Here is a 9,004-nt window from a genome sequence, read left to right on the forward strand (position 1 = left end):
CTTAAAATAGCAAAACTGGAAAGAGCATTATTGACCACCTACTCTCATGTTTTTCAAACTGCAAGTCTTATAATTTCTGTCCAGTTAGATAGATAGATGATAGGTAGATAGATACATAGACAGATGATAGAGAAAAGTGCACACATATATATAAACACAAATGTATATGTGCATGTGTATATATATACATATATATATATATTAGTCAAGGTTCTCCAGAGAAACAGAATAGGAGATATATAGAGATAGACGGACAGAGAGAGATGATAGATAAATACATGATAGATAAATATATCTCCGTCCTCATATACACACACAATATGAATACATATACTGGGTCTCAATGTAAAACGTATTTTTTACTGCAGATTGAGGTTATAAAACAAAAAGGCTAGGAGGGAATTCCCTGGTGGTCCAGTGGTTAGGACTCCACGCTTTCACTGCCATGGCCCGGGTTCAATCCCTGGTCAGGGAACTAAGATCCTGCAAGCCACACGGCATGGCCAAAAACAAAACAAACAAACAAAAATCAACAAAAAGGCTAGGAAACACTGATATAGTCCCAAGTCACCATTTTGTTTCATGGGAAACTGAAGTCCAGAGAGAGAGCAGAGCCAAAGTTGCTGGCCTGGCTAGAACAGAGTCCAGACAAGGGCTAGGACTTTCTGTTGTTCCCCGTGGCAGCAAGGTGGCACTGGGAGCCTTCACCATGCACAGCTCCAGGCTGGGAGGCTTCCTTGTGTGCCCCTTGGAGAGGCAAGCACAGAGCAAGTCTGGCTCGGTGATGCCTCCTCCTTCCCCAGCCCTTCTGCAAAAAGACCTGGGGTCCTTCTGTTGTCTCTCCTCTCCCACTATCAACACTTGGTCTCAGGAAAGGAGTTCGTATCCTCCTCCACACAAAGCTGTAAGTTACTCTCATGCTATCTTATTCCTGATTATTTGCTCTTGTACTGAAGGATTGAAAGTTTAAGCCAAAGACAAGAATTCCTCATCCTAGAGTTTCTCCCTGGCATCAGCAAACCAGCAGAGAAGCATTGAGGACACCAGTGGGGGAGGGGAGAACACACTTGACCTCTTTAGTACCTGATGACCCACTGTGTCTAGTGCTGGTTAACCAGGAACTACCAAAAGACAAGGGTGGTCCTAAGGGGTGACCGAGGGGTCAGCATTATTCATCTCCCCATGATCTCCTCCAGCTGCTCTTTTCTCTGACATGGAGCCCTCTATCCTCCAACTTGCAAGGCTGATCAAGAAATTAACATATAAGATTACAGAGCTATGCTTTTTTAACTGACTTAGCAAAATTTATCATTCTAGATAAAGTCTGTCCCTTCAAAGCCATCACCTTGGGGATGAATCGCTTATTTCAACAATTCATTTCAGGATCTCTGTTTTAGGAATATTAATAATTACCAATTATGCAACGCCTGTTATGGATCAAAAACTACAGCAGGCACTTTACCACTATACATTATTAAATCCTGGAAAAGAAGTATTGTCCGTTTTTGAACAAGACAAAGCTAGTTTTATTCTATCCGTTATCAAACCTCATCAGTGGCTGCAAAACTCTAATCCCCAATTTTAGTCATCACACTTGGCCTAAATTACTTTAGGCTGTTTCCAGAAATCAAATCTACCCTTGAAGTGCAAAGAGTGACCCCCACAGAGAAGAGAGAACAGTGTGTCACATACTAAGTTGGATTTCCCAAAAAGGAGTTCCAGGAATATGTTGTGTCATGGCAACATCTTTGCAAGAAGTTCACGGCCCAAGATGACTACTTGATGTTTGAACTTGTGTGTGTGTGTGTCTGTGTGTGTGTTTAATTAGCCAAGGTACTTTAGAGATGCAGGTCCACAACACTGTAAATCAACTATACTTCAATAAAATAAAACTAAAATTAAAAAATAGAGATGCAGGCTATTCTCTTAGAGAAACCTACCTAAATGTCTGACCTAGCACTTTGAGAAGGGTGGGAGCAAGAAGAAGGGGTCCCAGGAGTTTCCTGTCCTGACAGATGAGGGGGCGTGGCCACATCACCTGGTGCCCTCCTATCTAGTCCTGCCTCTTCCTTCTCATCCCACTGGCTGTATTTCTGGTGGCTGCAAACAGCTAGTGACAGAGGGGATGGCTTGTATCTCAGCTGTAAGGTTCAGCTGGCCTAGAAGGCTCTCCCTCCCCTTCCCCTGCTTATGTAGGACCTACCTGGGGGTTCTCAGGTGTTGGCCTTATTCTTCTCCCCCTTCAGCTCCCCTTCTCTTTGACCTGGATGACTGAAGTTTCTCAGCCTTATGTGGGTGTTTTGCAGGTTCACTGTCAAGCTCCCCTTCTGACTAGCTCTACATCTCCTACATCCTTCAAATACAGAAATTCTGGAGTTGCCACCAGTCAAGGCGGCCCTTGGTGCAATTGTTACGTTTCCTGAGTCCATTTTCTCTCCTCTCTTCAAACTTCCAACACCTCCTCCCTACCCTTCACCCTCAGCCGTGATTCTTATTTCACTGAGGAAAGAGAAGCAACCAGGAGAGAATTCCAAGGGTTCCCACCACAGGATCTGCCATCTTGCCTCTCTCTGCCTTCCCTCCTGTGACAGTGACCTACCCATCAGCAACACTTCATGAACTGATGGACCACCCCTCCTCCTCAAAACACTGGCTTCCCATGGCTTCCAGGATGACCACTCTCTCTCCTGGTGCTTCTCTCACCTCCCCGGCTGCCCGTCTCTGCTGTCTTTGCTGATCTGTCCTCATAGCCTTACTGATTGCAGCGCCCCAGAGATCAATCCTTCGCCTTCTTAACTTTTTTCCAAACACTCGTTTCAGAGTGAGCTCGTTGTGTCTCACGGCTTTAAAATACCATCTAAACTCTACTAACTAACCCATAAATTTCCATCTCCAGCCCAGACTCTCCCCTAAGTTCCTGGCTCGTATCTGCACCTGTCCACCTGCCATCTTCACTTGAAAGTCCCATCTTCACCTTAAGCCACCTCACTAGGAACCCTTGATTTTCCTTCCAGACCCACACGTGCTGCAGCCTTCTCCATCTCAGTAAACACTAACTCCATGCTCCCAGCAGCTCAGGTCAAACACCTTGGAGTCCACCTTGACACCTCTCTCTCAACACTCATCCAATCAGGAAATCTCACTGGATCTACTTTTAAAGACTATCCAGGGCTTCCCTGGTGGCGCAGTAGTTGAGAGTCTGCCTGCCAATGCAGGGGACACGGGTTCGAGCCCTGGTCTGGGAAGATCCCACATGCCGCGGAGCAACTGGGCCCGTGAGCCACAACTACTGAGCCTGTGCGTCTGGAGCCTGTGCTCCGCAACAAGAGAGGCCGCGATAGTGAGAGGCCTGCGCACCACAATGAAGAGTGGCCCCCGCTCGCCGCAACTAGAGAAAGCCCTCGCACAGAAACGAAGACCCAACACAGCCAAAAATAAATAAATAAATAAATAAATTTACTTAAAAAAAAAAAGACTATCCAGAATCCGCTCATTTCTCCCCACTCACCATCACCTTCCTACCATCACCCTGGTCGAAACCTGCATCACCTCGTCTGGGTTACTTACTGCTCGAGCTCCTCTCTGCCTCTCTTGCTTCTCAGAGTCTATTCTCAGCACAGCAGTCGGGTGATCTGTTTGAAATTAGGTGCAATGACTGACTTCTCTGCTCAAAATTCTGCCTGGACACTTAGGATAAAATACAACATCTTCACCTACATGGGATCACCAGACCCCCCCCCCGCCCCAAGACCTGGCACCCACCCTCACCCCCCACGCCTCTTACCTTCCTTTCCTGCCTCTTTCTTCCCACCTGCTCTGCTCCAGCCCCACTGGCCTCTGCCGTCCCACTCCAACCTCTATGCCTGCTTCTCCCTCTGCCAGGAATCCTCTTCCCTGTCCTCCTAGCCTGCTTTTTCTCCTTAGCATTGTCACCACCTGCTGGAGCAGCTGTCTGTCGCCCCTTCCCCTACTCGGTAGAGCTTCGGAGATTTCTCCACTTCTGCTCACGGTGGTACCCAATAGAGATCTCCCACCCATGTCTCTGAAAAACTCCCCCCTGGGCCTGCAGCTGCCTCTCCATCCTAGAAGCCACGGCATCTACCCCTCCCACCCCCACCCACCTCATCCACCCGCTTGGCCCTTTCCACTGTCTTTCTGCCTTGGGCTGCCTGTGGCCGGCCCATGAGACCAGCCACTCCAGGACAACATCCGGGAACCCCGCAGGGCTTTGCACTCAGTGGGATCTCAGTAAATGCTGGCTGCTTGCAGGGAGTTTTCTATGATGCTGATCTTGGATCCATGGGGCTGAGGAAGGGGTGGCTGAGAGTCCTCGGTAAATACACCCACCCCAACCCTGGGGCACCTAGTGGCCCCAGAGCTGACTTATCAAAGGCCCATTCAGGCCTCAAGAACACCACCTGCTCCTGAGAGCTAAGGGGATCCCATGCTCCTTGGCCTAGAAGGAGAAGCAGGGGGCACCTCACAGCCTTCCCACCCCCCTTAATGTACTATTTTTCCACATGTGGGTCAAGTCCCACTGCTGACCCTTGGACAGGCATCCAATAGCATTGACCACACAATGAAAAAGTTCTTTTTTGCTTCTCTTTCAAAGACCCTGTTATGGGAAGAATTGTGCCTCCCGAAAAAGATATGCTGAAGTCCCAATCCTCAGGACTTCAGAACGTGGCCTCATTTGGAAATGGGGTTGTGGCAGATGTAGTTAGTTAAGATGAGGTCATATGGAAGTAGGGTGGACCCCAATCTAACATAACTGTTGTCCTTATCAGAAGATGGCCGTAGGAGATAGAGACCCAGGGAGGAGACCATGTGACAACAAAGGCAGAGATTGGAGGGATGCAGCTACAGACCAAGGAACGGCAGGGTTTGCCAGCCAACCGCCAGAAGCTGTAAGAAGCAAGGAAGGATTCTCCCCTACAGTTTCAGAGACAGCACGGCCCTGCCGACATCTTCATTTTGGACTTCTGGTCTCCAGAATTGTAAGATGACAAATTTCTGTTACTTTAAGCCACCCAGTTTGTGGCAGCCCTAGGCAACTAACACAGATCCTGATTACCTAGGAGAAAGTCTCATCTGGGGGCTAGCAGGTTTTTAATGCCTTTCCAAGACTTGCTAATTTTCCTTTTTACAAAGAAAAAACAGTCCTCGGGCTAAGAGCTTTTGGCAGAAAAGGCAGCTAACTAAATTTTAATAACCTTGTTTTGATCTCATTATATTTATTTTGATGATTACCATCTATTTTCTGGCAAGTGATAACTGGTTTTCCTTGCACAACAGAAAAACAAAGTTTCATTTTTAAATAAATAAAGTTTTAAAAGGATTCATTTAAAGAAAAATAGTTATGTCATATTAATAAAAGTGGAATAAAATTATGGCAGAAGTAGCAAAGGTAGCGATGGTAAATGAAGATAGTCTCAAGGAAAGCCAGGCCCAGCTAGCCACTATAGAGCTGCCCGTGATGTCATGAATCATAAATGCAAAATGGATAAAATGAAAATGACAACACATACGATTAGAAAAAATACGACATAGCGAAATTGTTGTCACATTGGTCTTGCTTTTCTATACCTTTTCTCCATCACACCCCATCCCCACTCACCTTCTTGGCCTTTCCTCATCTGGGGGCCAGGGTCTACATATGGCCAGGCTCCCTCTTGTCACCAAAGAAAACTGATCTGATAAACTACAGCCCACTGAGCTTGGAGTCAGAGGATGTGGGTGACAGTCACATCGTTGTCACTAACGTGATAAGTGACCTTGGGCAAATCCCTTAGTCTCCCCAGACTTCAGCTTCCTCTCTACAAGAGAAGATAAAACTATCTTCAGGCTCTGAAATCTATGCTTCTGGGATGTTAGTGATTTAATGCATTTCCCTCTTAGGGACTCCTATCTCACTTTAAATTCATAGGAATGATTCCCCACTGGAGGAATTCCAGGTTCAGTGGCACATGGAGGAGAGAGATTTTCAGGGTGGTGGTACGGGGCACTTCTAAGATCACACAGCAGGCAACCTCTGTCTCTACAGGAGCCTGGCCCCAACCCCCAGATGATGTGCCTACCATCATCTCAGACCCCCCTCCTCTCCCACCAAGCATGCCCCTGCCCCCAGGCTCTCTGCCTTCCACTCTATCAGGAGTCAAAAAGCCAAATGTCCAATACGGCTGAATACCGCATGTTTAATTTTTAAAAGCAAAATATAGGTATTTATTTATATGCATGTTCGTACACACACACACACACACACACACACACACACACACACAGTTGGGGGCAGGAAAGGGCCAGGGAGAAAAATCAGCTTTGACAACCTAATAAATGTCAATTTCTGAGAGGGGCTGAGTTAGAAGATGAATCCTCACAACTTTAATTGGAGACATGATGGTCTCACTTTGCCCAGCAGCTCTGCCTCTCCCCCAGATCCCTCTACAGATAGCAAGGCCCTTGGCTCACTCTAATTGACAAGAGGCCGCTGTCTGCTAGGATTTGTTTCTGGGATCTCAGAGATACAAGGGAGGGGTGCTCAAGTGCCCCTCTGAGAGGAGAGACAGAAGCAGCATGACATGGGACACAGCAGCCTCGGGATGGTGCCCACACTGTGCTGGCCCTAAATGAGATCCAGTAGAAACAAAGGAGTCCTCCCACTGGTGATGTTTATCCCCACCTAACAAAAAATCAGGGGGCACCTTTCCGATCCAGCGATGGTGTTCTAATCCAAGGACAGAGGGAGGAGGGACAAAGAGGGCTGAGGGCAGTACTAGGAAGGAGACAAGGAAGCCAAGGGCCTTCTCCCGAGAGGTCGTGTCCCGTCGGAAGGACGGCCCAACAGCCAGACTGCCTGGAATCACAGCCCAGCCCCACCATCGCTGCACCTTGGATACAGTGCTTGACCTTTCTGGGCCTCAGTTTCACCATCTGCAAAATGGAGATAATCACAATACCCACCTCTGCTTCAAGAGGTGGGAGACGACCGGGGAGAAGGTTTAAAGGGCTAACACAGGACTTCCCTGGTGGTCCAGCAGCTAAGACTCCGCGCTTCCAATGCAGGGGATGCGGGTTCGATCCCTGGTCAGGGAGTTAAGATCCCACATGCCGCATGGCGCGGCCAGAAAAAAAAAAAATGTTAATCGCTAACGCAGGTAGCGCACTCACACCCATGTCCAGCACACGGTAAGAGCTCAACAAAGAGGAGCTTCTCCAGCCCAGCATGCCTCTCTCAGCCAGAGCTTTGGAGCCGGCACTCCTCAGACGACTGTGGAGCCTTGACACCATCACCCAAATAAGCTGCATGTCGTGCATGAGATAGCTCGGCTGTGACTGACAACAGCCAATGTGATCAATCTGGGCGGGAACTGTAGTCCTCACCGCCAAAGCCTGCCACGTCACACCAACCAACCACTTTCCAGTAAAACACAGAGGAACACTTTTCTCTCAAGACCCCCCACTCCGACTGCTCTGCCCTCTCCAGAACCTCCAGCCATGCTCCTTTTGCCACCCCTGCAGACCCCAGTCCTAGCCATGCAATTCAGGTCATTTGTATATTAGTAATAGCCCAGGTAACTAGCATGTGCACAGTGCTTTACAGTTTACAAAGCCACATTTAATTTGCAGGTATGCATTGTTAATACACTCAAATGGTTCAAAAAATTAAAAATATATATTAAGAGGCAAACAGTGAAGACTCTCCTTTACCCATCTCCTGCCCTTCCAGAACCCAGATTCACCCCCAACACACACACACACAGGTGACCACTGTTCTTTGTCTCTCAGAGATCCTTCTAGAATTTCATTATGTAGACACAAGCAAATACTCCTTTTTCCTCCTTTTTTAAACACAAAATGTAACATACTGTACATACTGTTCTATATCTTGCTTTTCTTCACTTAACAGTTTGCCTTATTCATCAGTACAAAGCTTTTTTCTCTTTCCTCTTTACAGCTGCATAATACTCCATCACATGGGCAAACCATAGTCTCTCAGAGAGAGTCCTCCCAATGGACATTTACGTTGTTTCAAATTTTTTCCCATCGCAAACAACACTACAACAAATAGCCATATACATAGACCTGTTGTACTTACACAACTGTATTTGTGGGATAAATTCCCAAAAGTGGAATTGCTGGGTCAGAAAATATGTGTATTTATAATTTTGCTAGCTCCTGCCAAACTGACCTCCGCGCAGGTTCCACACATTTACCTTCCCATGAGAAATACGACAGTGCCTGTTTCCTTACAACTTCACCATTCAGAGCGTGTTATCAAATTTCTGGACCCTTGCCAGTCTGATAGGAAAAAATTATTTATCAGTGTAATTTTAATTTACATTTCTCTTATTTTGAGTGAGATCGAACATCACTGTATACGTTTAACAGCCATTTGTATTTCCTTCCCTTAGATGTACTTTGCTACCCATTTATATCCTTTGGTCTTCACAACACCCCTGTGAGATACAGAGGGCAAGTATTAATAAGATCTACATTTTTTAAATGATTAAAGCTCAGACTCAAAGCATTTAAGATACTGGCTCAAAGCCACAGGCTGGTGTGTGGCAAAGCCAAACTCCATCCTGCATTTTTCTCTCACCTGCCTTGCATCACCCCCTTGAAACTGGAACAGTGCTGAGATGTGTCACAAGGAAGAGCCAGGGGACAGGAGTCTGGAGACCTGGCTTTCCGCAGTGGCTGTGAGTTACCAGCTCTGTGCCTTTGGGCCAGAACCTCCACTCTTGGGCAGATTTTCCGTATCTCTAAAACCAAGATTTGAACTAAATCACCCAGGTCTCTTCCAGGAAATGATTATAGTGAGAAGCACTCCATGCATCTTTTATTATTATTTCTTTCTGAGCGGAGGAAATAAAACCGTTTTCAAACCTCCCAAGATGAGAACTTTCAAAGCACACCCGTTTATGTGAACCTAGTCTAAGTAGAGGTGTCGGGAACGAAGTGGGGCGGGGCAGGGGAGGTGTTGTTGCACTGGAGCGCTGGACTT

Source organism: Eubalaena glacialis, chromosome 9 (genome assembly GCF_028564815.1).
Source record: "Eubalaena glacialis isolate mEubGla1 chromosome 9, mEubGla1.1.hap2.+ XY, whole genome shotgun sequence".
NCBI classification, from domain to species: domain Eukaryota; kingdom Metazoa; phylum Chordata; class Mammalia; order Artiodactyla; family Balaenidae; genus Eubalaena; species Eubalaena glacialis.